At 39.6% G+C, this 23,172-nt stretch overlaps 1 protein-coding gene across 6 annotated transcripts in view; it reads left to right on the forward strand.

Moving 5' to 3' along the window:
* Nucleotides 1-23,172, forward strand: part of ATP11C (ATPase phospholipid transporting 11C (ATP11C blood group)) — a 202,657-nt gene that overhangs the window by 54,439 nt on the left and 125,046 nt on the right. The gene's annotated exons all lie outside the window — the stretch shown is intronic.

Consider the following 23,172-nt stretch of genomic DNA (forward strand, 5'->3'; position numbering starts at 1 on the left):
TGTCACTTTTCCAGGGCAGAAATTGTAGTCTTTCTTTGGTTGAGCCCTCTGCCCCTTAATACTGCCCAGTCCTGCATATGGCATAGATATGGCATTGTTCACCTGCAGGTACTTCTTGTCTATTTTAAATAACCCTCTTCTGCATTTTGGTTTTTAAAGTCAGTTTTCCTTTTAAGCAAATTGTCAAGGTTTATCTAGAATTTTTGGGTGTATAAAACTTAGCCGCAGCAGCTAGCATTTTCTGTTCCTCTAGCAAATGCCAGGTGCTGTTTAAAACACTTTCTACATAGTTACCTCCTGGAGTCCTCTCAAATCCTTTGAGGTAGGTACTGTTATTCTCCCTGCTTTCTAGCTCAGGATGAAAATTGGCATCACTTGCAGCTTAGAAGATTTCTTGTTATAAATAAAGAAATTTGTTAGGGAGATATGGTGATGCCCACCTATAGTCCTAGCTACTCAGGCTGAGGCAGGAGAAACCCTTAGGCTCAGGAGTTCAGAGCTACAGTATGTGATGATCTTACCTGTGAATAGGTACTGCACTTGTGTCTGGGCAACATAGTGAGACCGCATCTCAAAAAAAAAATTGTTGTAATGGGATTTCAGCCGCACTTTCTGCCTCAGGTACTGCTTTATTTGGAAAGGGTACTTGACAAACATCTGTGTGGCTGCGAGGGTGCCTCTAGAGATAGTGATTTTTCTCTAGGATCAGTTATATAATCATTTTGGGAAAAAAACCACACCATTTTTGTTTTGTTCTTGTTAGAGAAGTGGCTGTAGCATTTTCTTTCAATTGACACTTTATTAATAGCTTTTCTAGGAAGTTTTATGTTACTGGTTTTGTGGGGGTGAGCTTCAAGACTATATGTTGCTGTTGTTTCTTTTCCCAGACTACCCTACTTCCTATTGTAGTATAAGTACTGTGGAAGGATTTAGTAACTGATGGTCAGCAGTTTGGCTCTTTCGTTAATTCCTGATGGTGCAGATGAAATAATGTGTTTTCTTGTCAGGTAAAATCTGTAAGGCTGCTACTCAGCTTGACAGGAAGAATGAGCTAGAATTACTTCTCAAAAGGAAAAAATCTCAGAGATAACTTCTGACTTTTCCCTTTTCACTTCCTAACCTTGTTCTCCTGTATCCTGCTCTACTCCTAAGCAGGTATGTGATTTGGACAATTCATTTAATCTCCCTGTACTTCAGTTTCCTTATTTATAAAATACTGAAAACAAGCAGGTTCCTCTAACAATTCTATGAGATAATGTCTGTATAGTACACATCACAGGGACTGGAATATAAAAAGCACTCAATAAACCTTAGCTATTGTTAGTAACCACATGAATATAAAAATGCATACTTCCTCAGGGGCCTGAATGCTCTTCAGGTTCATGCTCCAGTAGTATTGTTTTTTTTGTTTTGTTTTTTGTTTTCTTTTGAGACAGGGTCTTACTTTGCTGCCCAGGCTGGAGTGCAGTAGCACGAACACAGCTCACTAAAGCCTCAACCTCCTGGGCTCAAGTGATCTTCCCACCTCAGCCTCCGTGTGGCTAAGACTACAGGTATGCGCCACCACGCCCAGCTAATATTTTTTATTTTTTTTGTGGAGATGGGGCCCAGGTTGGTCTTGAACCCCTAACCTCAAGCAATCTGCCCACCTCGGCCTCCCAAACTGCTGGGATTACAGGCGGGAGGCATTGCGCCTGGCCAAATCGGTGTTGTTATTCTCAAAAGGAAAACTAGGTTGATATCCTCCTTACCGTAGGAAGGTTCTTCAAAGGTGTTTTACTATTCTTGGCTAAAGAGCATGAGAAGGGCAGTAACTAAAAGAACTTCAGTGGCCAGATGAGAAACCAGGTAGTTACTGGAGATAGGTATTATAATATCTAAATCTGTGCAATTTTATTCTGAGAATATGACATTTGGTTTCATCTTCCTACAGTGGAAGCAAATGAATGGATAACTAAAAGTGGTGTGATGGAGAGGATTGAGTCCTAAATTTGTGTAATATGTTCTTCCATCAAGGATTGAGATTAGCAGGAGGAAGAGGTAGTAGGAGAGGGAAGAATATTTAAATAAGATGAGACATTTGGCTGGTCTTGGAAATTGATGTCAAGATTCATGCCACACCTGCTAGTAAAGTTAATCAAAACCAGAGAAATCAGGAAGCATCACTGTAGAGCAGATTTCATTCATTTTACCTCTCCCTTCCTCTCCTCCAATTTCCCATATTGTGTCTGATTGCAGGCAGATATGGCTGGGGGTTCTAAGCCTCACCTCCGAAGATTGGTATTCACTAGGTTTGGCCTGACACACGGAGCTCTGCATTTTGAACAAGTTCCCTGGGGATTCTCCTGCAGACCTTCTCAGAAGCACCTTTTGAGAAAACCTGGATTCAAATTAAGGCTCACATATCACCATAATTGGTCAGCCTGGAATCAGCATTGAGTTTTGGCATCTAGCCACACACATCCACTTGTCCTCTTGCACTTTTGCCAAAATGGGAACAAATGCATTTCTCTTTAGTTTGGAGAAAATTAACTTTTTATATTGATGTGGTTGCTAATAATAGCTAAGGTTTATTGAGTGCTTTTTATATTCTAGTCCCTGTGATGTGCACTGTACAGGTATTATCTCATAGAACTGTTCGAAAAACCTCGTTGTGCGAGGCGCGGTGGCTCACGCCTGTAATCCCAGCACTTTGGGAGTCCGAAGCTGGTGGATTACCTGAGGTCAGGAGTTTGAGACCATCCTGGCCAACATGGTGAAACCCTGTCTCTACTAAAAATACAAAGAAAAAAAAAAGAAAAAATTAGCAGGGCATGGTGGCACACACCTGTAATCCCAGCTACTCGGGAGGCTGAGGCAGGAGAATTGCTTGAGCCCAGGAGACGGAGGTTACAATGAGCCGAGATTGTGCCATTGCACTCCAGCCTGGGTGACAGAGCAAGACTCTGTGAAAACAAAAACAAACGAACAAAAAACCTGGTTGTTTTCTATATTCTGTAAATAAGGAAACTGAGGTGCAGGGAGATTAAATGAGTTGCGCAAATTACATAGCTGCTTAGGAGTAGAGCCGGAAGTTTATCCAGATAACCTACTTGAGTCTGTACTCTGTTTTTGTTCTCAATTTTGATCTCGGGTGCATGGAGTTGTTGGCTGCACTTTAACTGCTATACTGCACTGTCTTGGGAGCCAATCAAGTTTTTTTTAAATGTTTCAGAAACAAGCCAATTTACTTAAAAATTTTTTTTTTTAAATTGTGGTAACATACACGTAACGAAATTTACCATCTTAACCTTTTTTTTTTTTTTTTTTTTGAGTTGGAGTCTTGCTCTGTTGTCCAGGCTGGAGTGCAGTGATGAGATCTTGGCTCGCTGCAGCCTCTGCCTCCCAGGTTCAAGCAATTCTCTGCCTCAGCCTCCCAAGTAGCTGCTATTACAGGCACCTACCACCACTCCTGGCTAATTTTTGTATTTTTAGTAGAGACGGGTTTTCACCATGTTGGCCAGGCTGGTCTGGAACTCCTGGCCTCAAGTGATCCACCTGCCTCAGCCTCCCAAAGCGCTGGGATTACAGGCGTGAACCCCTGTGCCTGACCCATCTTAACCATGTTTAGGTGTACATCTTAACCATGTTTAGGTGTACAGTTCTATGGCATTAACTGCATTCACACTATTGTGCAACCATCACAACTCTCCATCTCTAGAACTCTTGTCATCTTGCAAAACAAATTCTGTATTCATTAAACAATAAACTTCCCATTTTCTTTTCTCCCCAGCCCTTGGCAACCACTGTTCTACTTTCTGTCTCCATGACAAAGCCAATCAATTTTTGTGTTAAGTGTATACCATTAATCTCTACAGCCAGTAGATTTCTATTGAATTTTTTAGATAAATTTACAAGTCAAACTAGGATTTATAAACATATACTCAGTATTGAAACAAGAAGCCATAGACATTTTATATAGAATTTAGCATGTCTTTAAAAATGTGCAATTGTATCTTTGAAAGGACTTGAAGTCTGGTCCACTATGTAAAACAACTAGATTAATATTTGATAACTTACACATAAGAAAACTGCACTGAAAGGAAAAACAAGCCCTATTGCTGGGTGGTTCCTTTATGCTTGAGAAAGCAGTTTCTTTGGAAAATAAATACATTTGTGATCACATGAATTAATGCAAATTGCTGCATCAGGCTAAAAATCCATTATGCTCATTAACTTTAATGAGATTGTACATTTTGGGACGCTTTGGACAGAGCAAAGCAATATATATTAAAAGTGCTGACTATGAAAGCTGAAGCCCCACTTCTCCTCCCATCAATTTTTTTTAAGTTGAATTGCCTACAGGTTACTAATATTTAGAAAGCTGATTTGTGTGGTTACACAGGTATAATGGTTTTATTTCAAGCTTTTGAAGATTCAGTTCCACCCCTCCCAAACACACACAGTTTTGTTTTATCTTTCTGGGAAAATCCTGAACCTAGAAGCTTCTTTTACAAACTTTGTTCTGTGTCAGATAATTAATTTGTAAGCTTGATGTAGACAATTTCAGGTGCCATTATTATTCTGAAATGTACTATGGTTGTTACCAGTTTTTAGCTATTTACACAAAGCATTCTGTGTTTTAATTTTTTAGGCTGTCTTAAAATACTTGAATTGTGTCAGCCAAATAGGGACTGAAGGGTGCTTTATAATAGCTTAAAACTTAGATCCTTTTTTATCTAATGATAAAATCAGTAGGAGTGTATTTTTTCGAAATTCAGGGTCATCTCTCTCTTTGATTCTCTTTCATTTACATTATATGTAACCAAGATATATATGATTTTAAAAATTTGATTGACAATTGGTCATGAGGATTTGTTTTGAAATTAAAAAGTGTTATATGTGGTTAAAAATTTTTAAACAGGTCAGGTGAGGTTGCTCACGCCTGTAATCCCAGCACTTTCAGAGCCCAAGGTGGGCAGATTGCTTGAGTCCTATTGTTCAAGACCAGCCTGGGAAATGGGAAACATGGTGAAACTCTGTCTCTACAAAAAATACAAAAAAATTAGCCAGATGTGGTGGCACACACATGTAGTTCCAGCTACTCAGGAGGCCAAGGTGGGAGAATCACCTGAGCCCATAGAGGTTGAGATTTCAGTGAGCCAAGATCGCACCACTGCACTCCAGCCTGGACAATCAGAGTGAGACTCTGTTTCAAAAAATAAAAAAGGCCAGGCACAGTGACTCATGCCTGTAATCCCAGGACTTTGGGAGACCGTGGTGGGTGGATCACTTGAGGTCAGGAGTTCTAGACCAGCCTGGCCAACATAGTGAAACCCCATCTCTACCAAAAAATACAAAAATTAGCCTGGTGTGGTGGCACACAACTATAATCCCAGCGCTTGGGAGGCTGAGACACGAGAGTCGCTTGAACCTGGGAGTTGGAGGTTGCAGTGAGCCAAGATCACACCACTGCACTCCAGCCTGGGCAGACAGAGCAAGACTCCATCTCAAAAAAAAAAAAAATTGTGTTACAGAAAGTGTAAAAAAGTTTATATCCACCCTTCATTCAAAGCCCTGTTTGGTTTCTTATCTAGGCTTTCAGATGGTTTTTATGTCAATTTAAGTACACACATAGATATACACAGTACATGTATCTTTTTATATACAGAAGAATCATACAATTCTTAATATTCAATTTTTAACTTACTGTATATTACAGATTATTTCATATGGGTATTTACATAGCAACTCATATATTGTAACAGTCCCGCAGTATTCCAATGTTTGGATATTCCATAGCTAATTTAAATAGTCCTCTCCTGATGGACATTTGGATTATTTAATTTGTTTTATAAACAGTGCTGTCAGCAAACATCCTTCTACCTTTTTGTTTACTCATGTTTGTGGTATTACGTCAAAACTTTTTTAAAGAAAAATTGGAGTAATGATACTGAAAGTTTATACATTTTGCTGTTTGATAGTTTAATTAAAAAAAACAGTGTAAAAATAACATTTGGAACAATAAAAATGAAAACCAGTATCATATACTTGAACATAGATATCTAAACATAGTGTAAATAGTATTTTGAATAATTACAGCTATCATTTAATGATTGCCAATATTACTGTATTTACTTCTCACAACACTATGGGGTAGGTACTGTTTTAAAATTTTTTTTAAGCAGCTTTATTGAATTATAATTGATATACAAAGCACATATTTAATGCATACAATTTGATGAGTTTGTACATATACATACACCCATGAATACACTAAAACTAAAGTAGTAGACATATCTGTTGCCTCCAAAAGTTTCCTTATGCTCTGGTTTGTTGTTCTTGTAAGAACAGATGACATGAAGTGGGATCATACAGTTACTTGTTTTGCTGTGACTGGCTTATTTCATTTAGCAAAATGGCCTCTAGGTTCATTCATGTCACAATGAGAGGATTTCCTTTTTTAAGACCAGATAATATTCCATTGAATGAATATATCACATATTCTTTTTTTTTTTTTTGCCAGTCTGGTTTTATTTATTATCTCTTCATTTCCCACTTTCACCTTCCCAGAACTTATTTTATTATATTATTATTATTATTTTGAGACAGAGTGTTTCTCTGTCAGCCAGGTTAAAGTGCAGTAGCATGATCTCAGCTCACTACAACCTCCACCTCCCAGGTTCAAGCGGTTCTTGTGCCTCAGCCTCCCCGGTAGCTGGAATTACAGGCATGTGCCACCATACCCAGCTATTTATTTATTTTTTTGTATTTTTTAGTAGAGAAGGAGTTTCGCCACATTGGCCAGGCTAATCTTGAACTGGCCTCAACCGATCCACCTACCTTGGCCTACCAAAGTGCTGGGATTACAGACGTGAGCCACGGCGCCTGCCCCCCAGAACTAATTTTAAACAATTTCTAAACATCATATGATTCTATTCATAAACACTTCAGCTATCATTATTATTTAACATAGGAAATATTAACATATATTATGGGTACAAATGCTATAATATTTAAAGCACCGTTATGTTATGATATTAAATGTAAATATTTGTTTAAACTCCTGATTTCCTTGATTCATCAAATCAGGTAATAAATTAACCAGACAGGTTCCAGTTCAATCAGATAGTGAATATACCACATTTTCTTTATCCATTCATCTGTCAATGGACATTTGGGTTGCTTCCTTATCTTGGCTGTTGTGAATACTGCTTCAATGAATATGGAAGTACAGATATGTCTTCAAGATTCTGATTTTAATTTTTTGGTGATATACCCAGAAGTGGGATTGCTGGATCGTATGGTAATTCCATGTTTAATTTTTTGGGGAACCACCATACTGGTTTTCATAGCAGCCACACCATTCTACATTCCCACCAACAGTGTTACAAGGGTTGCAGTTTTTCCACATCCTCTCTGACATTTTTTTTGATGTTTTTGATAATATCCATTCTATCAGGTCTGAAGCGATACCTCATTATGGTTTTGATTTGCATTTCCTTGATGGTTAGTGATGTTGAGTTCCTTTTCATTTACCTGTTGACCATTGTATGTCTTTTTTGGAGAAGTGTCTATTCAGTTCCTTTGTCTGTTTTTTAATTGGGCTATTTGGTTTTTTGCTATTAAGTTGTAGGAATTTCTTTTTTGTTCTTTTCTTTTGAGACAGAGTCTGGCTCTGTCACCCAGGCTGGAGTGCAGTGGCATGATCTTGGCTCACTGCAACCTCCACCTCCTGGGTTCAAGCAATTCTCCTGTCTCAGCCTCCTGAGTAGCTGGGACTACAGGCACACCGCCATCACGCCTGGCTAATTTTTTTTTGTTGTTGTACTTTTATTAGAGATGGGGTTTCACCATATTGGTGAGACTGGTCTTGAACTCCTGACCTCAGGTGATCTACCCGCCTCAGCCTCCCAGAGTGTTGGGATTACAGGCTTGAGCCACCACGCCTGGCCAGGAATTTCTTATGTATTTTAGCTATTAGCCCCTTGTCAGATATATGGTTTCCAAATATTTTCTCCCATTCCATAAGTTGCCTATGCGTTCTGTTGATTGTTTTCTTCACTGTGCAGAAGCTTTTTAGTTTTGTGTAGTCCTACTTGAGTTTTTTTGCTTTTGTTGCCTGTACGTTTGGGGTTATATGAAAAAAAAAAAAAAACCAGTGATTTATTTTTATGTTTTCTTATAGGAGTTTCAGTTTCAGGTGTTACATTTAAGTCATTAATCCATTTTATGTTGATTTTCATGTGTGGTGTAAGATAAAGGTCCAATTTCATTCCTTTGGCTGATCCAAAACAGCTCATTATCATTTCCATTCCAAAACAGCTCATTATCATTTCCATTCATAAATCTGGTTCTTCTGTATTCCCTGTCTAGGTGATAGTGTCCCCATTTACTCTGTCATTTAAGCAATAGACCTCTAAGTCCTTTCAGTTCTTTTTTATCTCTCTTAACTCCATCTCCTCCTCCTCCACTCATGGCTACAGCTTTGATCCAGGCCCTCAACAGTTACTACCTAGGTAAATACAGTCATATGTGCCCCAGTATGGCCTGTCCAGCCTTGCCTCTTGCTGTCTTTTTCCTTATATGTTTTTCTTCAGCAATAGGTGAACTCCTTGTAGGTCACTCAGTCACCCCATGCCATCTCCTGCCCTTGGGCCTTTGCGCGTGCTAGCTTCTCTGCCAGATCCTCCCTCTTACTTCTTAGCCTATTTCACCCCTACTCATCTTTGAAAGGCTTGCTTCAGGCATCACATCTAGGAAGTCTCTGCTGACCCCTGAGTTTGGGCTTAGGCACTCTTTTTCCTCACACTTGCCTGTAGCTCCTCTGATGTTATATTCACCACACTGTGCTATAATGATCTATTATTTGGGTGCCTGTCTTCTCTTCTGGATTGTGAGTTCTCGGAGACTGCAGTCATGGGGAAATCTATTGCATTTTTCTGTGTGTGAATGGGAGTGGGATCTCTCCTTTAGTCATAATGTGTCCTTCTCAGGGAGGCCTTCCTTTGTAATGCTATCTAAAATTGCAACCTCCCCCAATGCTTCCTATTCCCCTTCCTTGATTTATTGTTCTCTTTGGCACTTATTACTGATTTTGCTTATCTTGTTTATTGTCTGTCTCCTTCCACTAGAATGTAAGCGCTATGAGGGAAGGGATTTTTGTCTTTTTTTAAACTGTTGTGTTCTCACTGCCTAAATTATACCAGATATGTAGTAGGCACTTAGTGAATATTTGTTGAAATTCAGCTACCTGTGATAGTATATTTTGTTTTATTTTGTTTTTGAAGACAGGGTCTTGCTCTGTCACCTAGTCTGGAATGCAGTGGTGCAAACACAATTCTCTGAAGCGTCAAACTCCTGGGCTCGAGTGATCCTCCCACCTCAGCCTCCCAAGTAGCCGAGATTACAGGCACACACTGCCACACCTGGGTAATGTTTTTTGTATTTTTTGTAGAGACAGGGCTTTGCCATGTTGCCCAGGCTGGTCTCGAATTACTGTGCTCAAGCAATCTACTTGTCTCGGCCTCCCAAAGTGTTGGATTTATAGGCGTAAGCCACCATGCCTCGCCAGTGTGTTGTTAAGAGTGTAGTGTTTGGAGCCAGACTGTTAGACTTCAGATTCTTCCGGCATCTTTTTTTTTTTTTTTTTTTTTAACAGTTTTCTTCTGTCACCCATACTGGAGTGTGGTGACACAATTATTGCTCACTGCAGCCTCGCCCTCACAGGCTTAATGTGGTCCTCCCACCTCAGCCTCCCGAGTACCTGGGACTACAGGTGTGTGCTACCACGTCCAGCTACTTTTTCAATTTTTTGTACAGTGTTTCTCCATGTTGTCTAGGCTGGTCTCAGACTCCTGAACTCAAGTGATCGGCCCACCTTGGCCTCCCAATGTGCTGGGATTATAGGCGTGAGCCGCGATGCCTGGCTTCCTGTAGCTTTTTATCTTTGTGATCATGGGCAGATCACATAATTTCTCTGTGTCTCAGTCTTTTCTGTTTTTTTTTTTTTTTTTTGAGATGGAGCATTGCTCTGTCACCCAGGCTGGAGTGCAGTGGCATGATCTTGGCTCACTGTAAATTCTCCCTCCCAGATTCAGGTGATTCTCCTGCCTCAGCCTCCTAAGTAGCTGGGATTACAGGCGCACACCAACACGCACAGCTAATTTTTGTATTTTTAGTAGAGACAGGGTTTCACCATGTTGGTCAAGCTGGTCTCGAACTCCTGACCTCGTGATGTGCCCACCTCGACCTCCCAAAGTGCTGGTATTACAGGCATGAGCCACCGCGCCCGGCCCTTTTCTGTTTTAAAATGGGACTAATAGTCATCTTTACTGCACAGAGTAAATAGGTCTACATAACATATTACAAGATTACTTGGTATGTAGTAGACATTCAAAAAGTATTACTTGTTTTTATTCCTGTCTTGGAAAGTCGGCCTTAGAGATGTGTTTATCTTGGCATTTCCAGAGCCTGGCCTGGTAGTGCACACCTGAAAGTATCAAATAATTCTTTGTAAGATAAATGTTTGAATGGAATTTAAGCAGATTTTTCAAAACTATTGTTTTGTCTTCTTTATTTTACTTATTTATTTATTCATTTTTTGAGACAGAGTCTCACTCTGTCACCCAGGCTGGAGTGAAGTGGCATGATTTCTGCTCACTGCAGCCTCCGCCTCCTGGATTCAAGCAGTTTTACTGCCTCAGCCTCCAAATAGCTGGGATTACAGGTGTGTGCCACCATGCCCGGCTAATTTTTTTGCATTTTTAGTAGAGATGGGGTTTCACCATGTTGACCAGGGTGGTCTCAATCTCTTAACCTCGTGATCCACCCGCCTCAGCCTCCAAAAGTGCTGGAATTACAGGCGTGAGCGACCATGTCTGGCCTGTTTTGTCTTCTTTAAATTAGTATTTTGGATTTTTGATAAATAATATAGCAGTTTGTATTTATATTAGATATGTCAATACCTAAAGGACAAAATCTTAAAACATCCTGTTTTTCTTTTTTTGAGAATCTCGCTCCATCGCCCAGGCTAGAGTGCTGTAACATGATCACAGCCTCGACCCTCTGGGCTTAAGTGATCCTCCTGCCTGAGCCTCCCAGGTAGCTGGGACCACAAATTTTTTTTTAATTTAAATTTAAATTTTTGTAGAGATGAGGTCTCACCATGTTAGTCTTGGATTCCTGGGCTCAAGCAATCCTGCCTCAGCCTTCCAGAGTGCTGGGATTACAAACATGAGCCACAGTGCCTGACCTTAAACATTTTAAAAATGGGAACTTTTGAGCTTTGACCTTGATTAGACCAGTAAGCGCACTTCTGTTCTAAGGCTAGAAGCTCCTTTAATTTCTATGGAATGTGGATACTGTTGTTGTATTCCAGGCTGTGCTTAAGCTAGTGGATCTGTCCCACTTTTTAACTCCTTGCTTCATTTTTACCAGCTTTAGAGCCTTATATCTTTGTAGCCAAGAAAGAAATTAGTCTAGGCCTGTAAAGACTCACATCTAGTTAGGATAGACAAATCTTCAGTTTTCAGTAATATGATGCAAAAACGGCAGAAAACTACTCATCTTGGTTTCTTGGAAAGTGAAACTGTATGTATACTAAGCTCCATCTGTCAAAAGTAGTATTTAATACTTTTTCCTTAGCATCTTTTCAGAAAATGAGAGCGTGGGTGATGGTGATGGAAATTAACATTTACAGAGTGCCAACTATGGGCAGACACTATGCGTGTGTTATTTTGTTTAAACCTTATAGGAATATAGTATGTCCCAATTTACATATAAGGACACTGAGGCACAAAATGGTTAAGTAACTTGGTAAAGATGACATATCTTGCTAGTAAGTAGCAGAGCCAGTGTTTTGATCTAAAATCTTTTTTACTCTCACTTTCCATATCTGCCACACACTGGAACAAGAAAATGTACAGTTGTCATTCATCCTGAATGGTGATAATTTGTCTTATTGTCAGGTTTTTGCTACCTTTCAAAAATTGACACAAACATAAAAGAACCATGGATTTCTTGAAGTTCAGAGGTTTGTGGTTCCATTTGTAAGAAGTTAAATCCTAAAAATGTACTGTAAAGTATATTAAATGAGCAAATTAAATATTAATAGCTGTAAAACTATACATGTATATTGTACATATATATGTAATATATAAACTAAAAATTAGAGGTGTGAAGGATCCTTAACATGGTCACATATGTTTCAGTTATCCTAAAATACTTCTTTTGCTAATACTTTTTTCTTTTTTCTTCCTTTTTTATTTTTTGAGGCAGGGTCTTGCTCTGTTGTGCAGACTGGATGGAGTGCAGTGGCTTGATCTCAGCTCACTGCAGCCTCAACCTCCAGGGCATAAGCGATCCTCCTACCTCTCAGCCTCCCAAGTAGCTGGAACTACAGGCACGCAGCACCACGTCCAGCTAATATTTGTATTTTTTGTAGTGACGAGGTTTTGACATGTTGCCCACGCTGGTCTCAAGCTCCTGGGCTCAAGCAATCCAACCACCTTGGCCTCCTACAGTGCTGGGGTTATAGGTGTGAGCCACCACACCCAGCCCACTAATACTTAATTCTTAAAAAATATTTTAAGATTTTTTTTCTTATGGCTTCAACATTCTTTGGAAATGTACTTTCCATCAGTAAAATGTTCCTAGTTTCTACTGTAACTCTGGAGCAGCATTTGTATGTGTTATCAGTTTAAATTTGAATCAAGCATCTTAGTAATGGCATACCATTTGGGCTGCTATGTTGCCCTGATGAAAGCTATTTTATTTTATTTCATTTATTTTTTATTTTATTTTATTTTAGTTTTGAGACAGAGTCTCCCTCTGTCACCCAGGCTGGAGTGCGTGGCCCAATCTCGGCTCACTGCAACCTCCTCCCCCTGGGTTCAAGCGATTCTTCTTCCTTAGCCTCCCAGGTAGCTGGGACTACAGGTGCATGGCACCACACCCAGCTGAGTTTTGTATTTTTAGTAGAGATGGGGTTTTGCCATGTCGGCCAGGCTGGTCTCGAACTCGTGACCTCAAGTGATCTGCCCACCTTGGCTTCCCAAAGTTCTGGGATTACAGGTGTGAGCCACCGCGCCTGGCCTGTGAATGCTATTTTAATATAGTTCTCAGGAATGATAAAAACAAATGTGTTTATCTAAGTGGTAGAATTAATAGATAAAATCACTTTGAAATTACTTTCCACAAGTAACATAGAATTCTTTTCCCTGAACAAGTCATTATGTGGCACATAGTATAATTTTGGCAGACCCAATTGTATTACCAACAAAACTGTAAAGCAAGTCCTATGTCTTGTTTATCTTCTCTTCTGGGGGATTTCTGTTCTTACTAGAACAAATCAAAGTGCAGTGTGTGTTGCTGGTCTTCAAGAATTATTAGTTTTTGTTGTAAGTGTTTAATGCAGAAACAGATGCTAGAGCAGTTATCCCCCAAGATACCATGTGCCGAAGGCATTTTTAAAGCACTAGTATGTTTTCAGTGTGATACTGCTACTCTGGAAGAACTGTATACATAGTGGTTTGCTTTTCCAGTGTGGTTAGACCTGACATTTCTAATACATAAAGAAAGTTAAGGCCAATTTGGATTTGTACTGTGGCTCTGCTTCCTGCTTAGGTGGAAGACTGAGTGATTTAGTTATCCTTTCTACCTCTATTTTCTCCTCTTTAAAGTGGGGATGATGAAACCTACTTTATAACTTTGCTGTGAAGATTTGTTTTGGAAAAACTCTCAAATCAGCTCTGCTGTCACACCAACAACACAACAACAATCAACATAGAAGACTTCTATGACAAAATGTGGGAATTTTTTTCCAGTACACTAAGCAGTGAACACCAGCTGTGTCCTCTAATTCAGTTCTGACACCATCTTTCTGGAGATAGCATCAGATCCCACAGGCGGAGGGCTCAGTCCCCAAAATTGCCCCCTCTCCCAGACACCAGTTCCAAGTCTGGGCCTCTGGAACTTCTGACCGAGGAGCTTCAAGTGAGATTCCCATGAACCTCTCTTTGGGTTTGATTACTTTGCCGGAGAAACTCACAGAACTCAGGGAAACACATTTACTGGTTTATTGCAAAGTATATTACAAAGGATACTGATGAAGAAATGTGTAGGGTGAGGTATGGGGGAAGGAGAGTGGAGTTTCCATGACCTCCCTGGGTGTACCACCCTCTAGGAACCTACATGTGTTCAGCTATCCAGAAGCCCTCTGAACCCTTTTTGAGTTTTTATGTATTTTATGTAAATACAACTATGTAGAAATGTGATTGGACAAAAAACTCATGCTCTAAACCCAGCAAGGCTTGTCTGTTCAGACTTTTGGCTACTCTCTATAGCATTTCTACCCCTAGGGTATGGGACAGGCCCTCTTTGGAATGAGGGTGTGTTGATAAGAGTCTTCCCTTGGGCAGGTGAAAGGAAGACAGGAGAGGGTCAGAGAGGGCTGTTTCCTGAGGCCTAAAGTGCCCCAACATTGTAACAACAGATTATGACAAGGGTTATGGAAGTTATGAGCCAGGAACTATGGATGAAAAGGGTGTGTGTTTGTGTGTGTGTAACAGGATTTTTATCTAAGACTATATGAATTTGATTTGTGCATTTGTTTAAGACAGTGTAATACTGTGTTCGGTATGCAGGCTTGAGAGTCAGTCCGTTGAGATACAAATTTTGGCTTCGCTCCTTTTTAGTCACCTGAACTAGGATAATCCACATAACCTCTTTGTGCCCCAGTGTCCTCATCTGTAAAATGGGGAAACTAATAATTACCTATGTCACAGAGTTGTTACAAGGATTTAATGAGTCAATACGTATGAAATGCTTTGAATTCCACCTGGGAAGTCTTCAATAAATGTTAAATATTGTTATTAATTTCTTTAATATTGTTATCTCCACTTGTCAGCATGCTATGTCAACATTCATTCACTATGTTCACTAAATTGAGACTTCCTTGAGAACTTGGCCAAAATCAGTATTTGTATCTCCTGAACCTGTCATATTTGTACTTAATTTAAAATGTTTATGAAATGATTGAAATAGTGAGTGAAGGAATACCTTCATGCTTCTCAGATCTGCTGTTTTCCTTCTTTCCATTTACTTTGAAACTAATCTCTTTCTCACGTGAGTCATATCATATTTGCAGCTGAACTGTATGTTTTCTAGAACAAAAATTTGGGATACTTGGACTAAAAACAGATCAGTCTTGTTAAGGCTGCCGTACTACTTATCACAGTCCCATATTCTGTGTCCCATTAGATGTGTTTCTCCTCTCCTACTTCTTCCTCTCTGGTCCACAAGACACAATATAGAGTCTGGGGCATGGGGCAGAGAAATGCTTGATAAATGATTACTGACTTGAGCAAAGAATCTACAGGGGTGATTCAGGGCATGAATTAACCTTCCTCATGCTTTGATCTCAGAGGGAAATAGAGCTGCTCATTCACACCAGTGATGGTTTCAAGGTTTTTAGGAGCTGCGGGATCTGAATCTGGCTTTTTTTTTTTTTTTTTTTGAGATGGAGTCTCGCTCTGTTGCCTGGGCTGGAGTGCAGTGGTGCGATCTCGGCTCACTGCAAGCTCCTCCTCCCGGGTTCAAGTGATTCTTCTGCCTCAGCCTCCCAAGTAGCTGGGATTACAGATGTGTACCACTATACACAGCTAATTTTTGTATTTTTAGAAGAGATGGGGTTTCACCATGTTGACCAGGCTGGTCTTGAACTTCTGACTTCAGGTGATCCACCTGCCTTGGCCTCCCAAAGTGCTGGGATTACAGGTGTGAGCCACCGCACCCAGCCTGAATCTGGCTTATTTTGAAGTAACACATTTTGAACCTCAAATGAGGTACAGGATATATCTGACCCAGAAACAGGTATTTGAAAATATTCTGCTTTGTAAAATTAGATATACGTGCTTTTCTTCAAGGGGATTCCTTTCTTCTATCTCTTAAAACCTGTATATCTATTTTTTAAAATTTTCTATTCTATTTCAAATCCTCAAATGGTAAATTAGATTGGAAATAATTCATTGGTAAGTTGCAGTCACTATGCAAGGAGAGTTGGCATAAATGGTGCAGTTTTACTCTTGCTGCATCTCTACCTAAAGCAACATAGAAATATCTTTTCTAATTATAGTCACGAAAAGTCTAATGAACTCTATTCTGTTTAAAAGAAAGCCTTTTCCATTTTCTTTTGTTAAGCACTTTCTCTTCATTTGTGCCATATATATTGTAGAAAATTGTCATTTATATACCCTTCTGGCTTTAAACAATTGGTTCCATTTTCCATGTAACTAGACAAATGCATTATGCAAAATTGTGTTTGTAAGGAGATGTCATCCTTCATTCAGTTTCATAAAGGTTTTCTCTTTTTTACTGTTTACGTGAGGGTTGAATATGTCTGCTTTCTGGTAACACATTAAGGCTGCAATATTGGTCTAGTTGTAGGAATGCTTAGCTCTTTTTTGTTTGAATTTGACATAACATGGGTAAATCTAATCCTGGTGGAAAGTTCATTTAATTTTTTTATAACAACTTTTAATTGACATATAATGTATTTATGGGGTATAGAGTGATATTTCAATACATGTATACAATGTGTAATGATCAAATCAGGGTGATTAGCATATCCATCACCTTAAACATTTATCATTTCTTTGTGTTGAGAATATTCAACATTTTCTCTTGGCTATTTGAAAATATGGAATAAATTATTAATTGTAGTCACCCTACAGTGCTATAGAACACTGTAACTTATTCCTCCTGTCTAGCACTAATTTTGAATCCATTAACTAAAGTCTCCCCATCCCTCCTGCCTACCTTTCCCAGCCTGTAGTTGCCGCTATTCTGCTCTCTACTTCTATGAGATCAGCTTATTTAGAAAGCTCCCTTTTTAAGCACATAAAAATATTTTTGTAGTGTAAAACCAATATATGTATGCTATAAAAAAGTTTGTCTTAATCAGTTTAACGTATGTTTGAATTTTTAAAAATGTAATTATCTTAAAGTTTCAGTTTCTAAAATCAAAGTAAAAAAGTACTAATACCAGTGCTTCCTCATGTGTACTCGGTTGGGTTTCTTTTAGGGGTGATGAAAGTGTTTTAGAGTTAGATTGTGGTGATGGTTGCACAATGCTGTGAATATGTTAAAAACCATGATATTATTAAATGAGTGAATTTTCATTTAGTGTGTGATTTATTAATAAAGCTGTTTTATGAAAAGGGTACTCATATCACTATGAATCAGCTCTACCACTTAGTAGCTGGCTGTGTAATAACCTTGGATTAAGTTGCTTTCTTTTTTTTGTGTCTTGGCTTCCTCATCTGTACATTGGGGATAATTAATACCTTTTTTGTGGGTTGGTTGTGAGGACTAAATGAATTTAAATACATGCAAAGAGCTTGGAATTGTTTCTTGGAACATAAACCCTCAAACATCAGTGGTGGTTATTATTCTTATATTGCGTGTAGAGTTCAGAAGAGAAGTCTGGGGCTGTAGATAGACCTTTTTGGTGTGATCAACATAAAGATGGTAATTAAAGCCACACATGTGGATTAGGAAACCCAGGGAGAACATGTAGAATGATGAAGGACAGAGAGCTGAGAGCCAAATCTAGAGAAATAGCATCATTTAGTGTGGGAGCAGGATAAGCAGATCTGGCAAAGGAAACTGAGAAGGCATGTCCATAGAGGTGAGAGAGGTGTAGAGTTAGGGAAGGAAAGGAAAAAATTGTCTTCCAAGAAGGAGAATATGGGTGATAGTGTCTTGCTAAAGAGAGTTTATCTTAGTCTAATTTGTGTTGCTCTAACAGACTGGGTAGTTCATAATGAAAATAAATTGATTTCTTACAGTTCTCAAAGGCTGGTAAGCCCAAGGTTGAAGGGCCTGCATCTGCCGAGGTCCTTCTTGCCGAGTTGCCCCATGGCAGAAGGTGGAAGGGCAAGAAAGTTTGAGAGAGCAAGAGGGTGAGAGCAGGAGGGAACCAAATTCATTTTTATGACAACCCACTCTAACATTAATCCATTCATGAGGGCAGAGCCCTTATGGCCTAATCACCTCTCACCAGTCCTGGTCCCACCACCTCTTAATACCATCATAGTGGCAATCACATTTCAGCACCACCTCTTAATACCATCATAGTGGCAATCACATTTCAGCATGAGTTTTGGAGGGGACATCCAAACCATAACTGGCTGTTCCTGATGCCCTGAAACCCATGTCCTTCTCACATATGAAGTATATTAATTCTACCTTAATGACTCCAAAAGTTTCTTTTTTTTTTTAATTTAAAAATTTTCTTTTTAATTCTCAGCAAGGCAAGATACTTCTATATAGAAGGGTGCGCCCTTACAGATGGAACAATGGTGAGTGCACACTTGGACAAGGGAGGGGAAGGGGTTCTTATCCCCGAAGCACGTGGCCTCTGCTGCTGTGTTGTTCCCCTATTGGCTAGGGTTAGACCACTAAACTAATTCCGATTGGCTAATTTGAAGAGAATGACAGGGTGAGTGCTTTGGCGGGAATCAGGGCAGAGCAGGTAGCAGGTAATGGGTAAATGAGTTAGGGTGGAGCAGGTGATCGGAATGAGTCAGGGTGGAGTAGGTAATTGAAAAAGATTGCTTTACAAGGAAGTTAAGTTTAAAAGTAGAAGGAAAAGAATTGAACACACTGACATATTAATTCTTTGAAAAGAAATTTAGAACTCATATCTAACAACCCCTCCCCTTGTATTTCCTTACAGCTTTCTTTTCAAACTTTTTTTTTTTTTTTTTTAAACATGTCTTAGCTTAGTTGTTTTGCTTGATTTTCTAAAAGCAGAAGCTTCTCTGGATAAGGTGGAGGAGGATAGTTAAGGGAGGTTTTAGTAAGTGCCGTTTTTATGAGCCTCTGCATCAACTTATGGATGCATGGTATGACACAGCACCCAACAAGAATAAGTACACCCATTATGACTGTGAGAGAAATAAGAATTGAGGCTATTATTTCTTTTCATTTTCTGAACTACTTTTCTAGCCATCCTGTAAAGGGGTCATTTAATCCCTGAGTTGCTGGCTAACTCATTGGATAGAGCAGTCAGACCTTGCAGTGCCTTTGTTATACTTCCATTAAGGGCGGTGTTGTTTGGGATGAAGGTGCAACATTGAGTTTTAATCATGACGCAGACTCCTCCTCTTTCTGGTAATATGTCTAAGGCTATCCTATTTTCCCAAGCCATTCTGGCTAGTAGCCCCTAATTGTTCAGCTATTCCTTTAACAGCATCTCTAGTGTAGTTAATAAATCACTGTTGGTTGTAATAGATGTAGTTTATCCAATCTACATTTTTATTAACTGTCACCCACCAAAATATTGACTCAAATCTTGCAGCTATTTGATTTCAGGCTTTAAATTGATCTGGTATTCCCCATGGGACTCCAATTGCATCAAAATAGAAGTGAGAGTCGAAAGACCCATAAGGGGCTTCTCTTGTTTTACGATGTCTTGTTTTTCCTCCTTCTGGTTGATGGCATGCCAGGGTGAAAGGGACAGCCAATTGGACTAAAGCATAAGTGCCACTTCAGTTACTTGGCAGAGTGTCCAGTAAAGGTCCAACATAATACCACTACACATCTGCTCAGGGATGAGTAAGGGCTGACTGATTGGTAAGCTTTGGAAAATTCTTAAGCTCACTGCATCCCTTCAAGTCTCCAAGGAATGCTAAGTTTCCTCCCTGTCATGGGAGACATGAAGTGAAGTTAGTGTTGGGAGATGGAAGCTGGATGGCCCTCGGGGGCTGACCCGCAGGGTGCCGAACTTCAGGATATAGCAGAGAGAGAGCTTGGCACGACTTACTACTCCAGGCTGTAGAGTCCTGGAAAAGAGCTACCATGCAGTCCATGCCTGGTCGACTGGAGGACCACCTTAGTGGAAAGGGGACAGTCTGGGCCTCTGGCCTGCCGTGCGCACAAGTGGAACGATTGCTTTGTTAAACGTGCGGACGGAATATTCGATCCATTCCAACCAGGCAATTGCATCTTGGTATCCTGTCTTAATTGCCAAAGTTTGTTTTAAGTCTTTAACTTCTATGATCCTCTAGTAAAATGAATGTATGGTTTTACGAAATTACAAAAACCAGTTGGGGCAGTTCATCCTTGCTCTTTAGTGGTCCACAGAACACTGGACCAACTATGGCATAAAGGTCTACATCAGGGGGCAACACTCCTGGTTGACACTGGGGTCTTTATCGAAATGTCCCCAGATTAAATGGTCCCAATTTACTAATGCCCAGTCTGAGGAGAGTCAGGAGGGACAGAGGTACTTTTCTGAAGTAGAGAGCTGTCTTTGACTTGGCAAGTCCCCACAGGGTTTGACAAGGCAAGCATTAAATGCAGTAGTTTGAGGCGAAATTGACTTGGTTATGTTAATAATAAATGGTTAACAATAGAGTAAGGAAAGAAGAAAGAGTAATAGACAGATGTAAGACTTAAATTTTTCTTAGCTTTAGTTTGGTAGGGTTTTCCCCTGGGACTATGGCCTGCGACTCTGGAGGGGGTGGTGCTTTCTTGACTGGGGCGTGATGAGTCCATCCCTTTTTCGCTATATGAACAGTAGTGGTTAGCAGCACAAGGTAGGGTCCTTCTCAGGCTGGCTCGAGTTTTCCTTCTTTCCACCCTTCGATGAGAACATGATCTTCAGGCTGGTGCTGGTTTACTGGAAATTCTAGGGGTGGTACATGTGCTAAAAGACTTTTAGTTTTGAGGGAAAGGAAAGTGGAAGATAAACCAAGTATATAATTACTAAGAAATTCACCTTTTGTTTTAAATGTGGAGACATCAGCAGTGGACTTTATAGTGCTTGGTGCCTTACTGAGAAATTTCCTTTAGCACCTATTTTTATTAGTTTTTAGACCAAAGAAAGCCAAACACTGTTTTATATTTGACAATGCTTCCTGTGTGATTTTTATACCAGATAAACTAAATTTCACCTTTATATTAGTGTGTTATTAATTTTAAACTTAGTTTTAATAAAACTTTTAGACATATTTATTCAATTTTTAATGTCTGACCATAAGGTAAGATTTTTTATAGACTCTTTTTAACTTTTTATAATTTTTTTTAAAGAGCAGGTTAGTGCTTTAAGAAAAACCCGTTGTGTTTTTGTTTTAATGCCCAGTTCACAGAAAAGCTGGCTGATACCCTTTTAACCTTAGCCAATATGTTTACATACAGAGTTTCCTTTACAGTTAACATTTTAAAACTTGCTTAAACTTTCAAAACAAATTTTTTTAACCTTTTAATGTAGGTAAAAATCCACATTCTTATGCCTCCTTATAATCCTTTTACTGAAAGTATATTTTACTTTCCTTATACACCTTGCACATAAACTGTTTCTTCAATAGTTTTACATTCAGGAGGCCTAATTTTAAATTATACAGTATTTCTTGCATAAATTCCTTTTTATAAGACACATTTTTTTTTTGTTTCACAGACAATTCTTTGGCATGCCTCAACTTTCTGACTTACTGCAAACACCCCTTTCTTTAAACGACCAGTTATTTCAGGACAAGAATTTACCATGTAACATTCTGTTTACATAAATCCTCCCCCTCCTTTTTTTTTTTTTCCTAAAGGTGATAACCATTCTTTTCCAAAGGGAACTTCCTTCATGTCTATGGACTAGATTGCCTAAGGCCATAAGTTTAGAAGTTAGGATAATACATGTTACACTGTTCACTTTTAGCAAACTTTTGTTAAACCTTGTAAGTTTGGGATTTCAATTATCCTTTGCTGTTAATAAGACCTTGTTTAGTCCAAATTAACTTAGAATTGGTATAGATGGTTCCTTCCTGGTTCTGTAAGTACTTTAAGGCTTGGCTGAGTGGAAACCGCTCCTGCATGTTTGAGCAAACCAATTATTAGGTCATTTTCCTAACTCTGCTTTTACAAGAGTTTCCCTATGAATTACTGAATACCTATTGTGTCTTTTTCCCTCAGTCACTCGGCAAGAACCATCTATTGTGCTGTCCTGAAGGGAGTTCCTCCTAGGTCTGGTCAGACCTTTGTATGGTAATTAATTAAGATTTAGATACCATGTTATGGAACCTGCTGGGTTAAGGGAATTATCAGTGGTTAATGTTAAATCATCTTTTTCTAACAGAATAGTCCCATACTTTAAGATTTTTGAATTAGTAAGCTACCTTTTTGCTTTTTTTTTTCTTTTTTTTGATTTAGGATAGTTCTGAACTGGTGAGGTGTGCTCACAATGAGGTTTCCTCTAAAAGTTATTTTTTTACTTTCTTCTGTTAGCAAAGCCATTGCTGCTACAGATTGAATGTATTTGGGCCATCCGCAGGTTACTGGGTTAAGGATTTTTGATAGGAAGGCTACGGATTTTCAGTGGCCTCAGTGCTTTCGGGCTACGCCCTTGTTTACACTGACAACAAAGTGGTATTGAGTGTTATAGGTTCACGGAGAAGACCTTTAATTTTCAAGGATAGGTTCCAAATTTACCTTGGCTTTTAAAGGAATAGGGTATACTGTTTTATTTTTCTTAACTACTTGCATATCTCTTTCTTTCTCTTTGACTTTCTCTCTTTGACTCCCTCTTTGTCTCTCTGTCTCTTCCTCTCTCTCCTTGCCTCTTTTCCTCTCTTTCCCCCTCTCTCTTTCCCTTCTCCCTCTCTCTCTTCTCCCTCTTCTCTCTCTCCCTCTCTTTCTCCTCTCTCTTTTTCTCTCCTCTCTGTCTGTCTCTCTGTCTCTGTCTGTCTCTCTCTCTCTGCTGGTCTTTCCTTGTCTCTGCCAGCCGCTTCTGCTGCTGTTCTCCCCTCTCTTTCCTCTTCCCCTAGGGGAGGGACTGGTGGGAGTGGAGCTACTCTTTTCTTCTCCTAAGAAGAAAGGGGGCGGGTTATGTGAGGTTCAAGCCTTGAAATTAGCAGAAGACTCAACCCCTCAAACCAGGGATGTCTCACCTTGCCTCTCCCAGAAGGCTCAACCCCTCAACACCAGGGAAGTCTCGCTTTGCCTGTCCCAGAAGGCTCAACCCCTCACACCAGGGATGTCTTGCCTTGCCTGTCCCGCAAGGCTCAGCCCCTCAAACCAGGGGGTGTCTTGCCTCGCTTGTCCTGTGAGGTTGACCTGTTTTCCCCCTTTCCCCCTCTGAAGGCCCTTTGCACACTTCCCACTCCTGCTGTCCTCTCTGGCTACTCCCCTAAGGGAGAA

The sequence above is a fragment of the Chlorocebus sabaeus genome, chromosome X, assembly GCF_047675955.1.
Source record: "Chlorocebus sabaeus isolate Y175 chromosome X, mChlSab1.0.hap1, whole genome shotgun sequence".
NCBI classification, from domain to species: domain Eukaryota; kingdom Metazoa; phylum Chordata; class Mammalia; order Primates; family Cercopithecidae; genus Chlorocebus; species Chlorocebus sabaeus.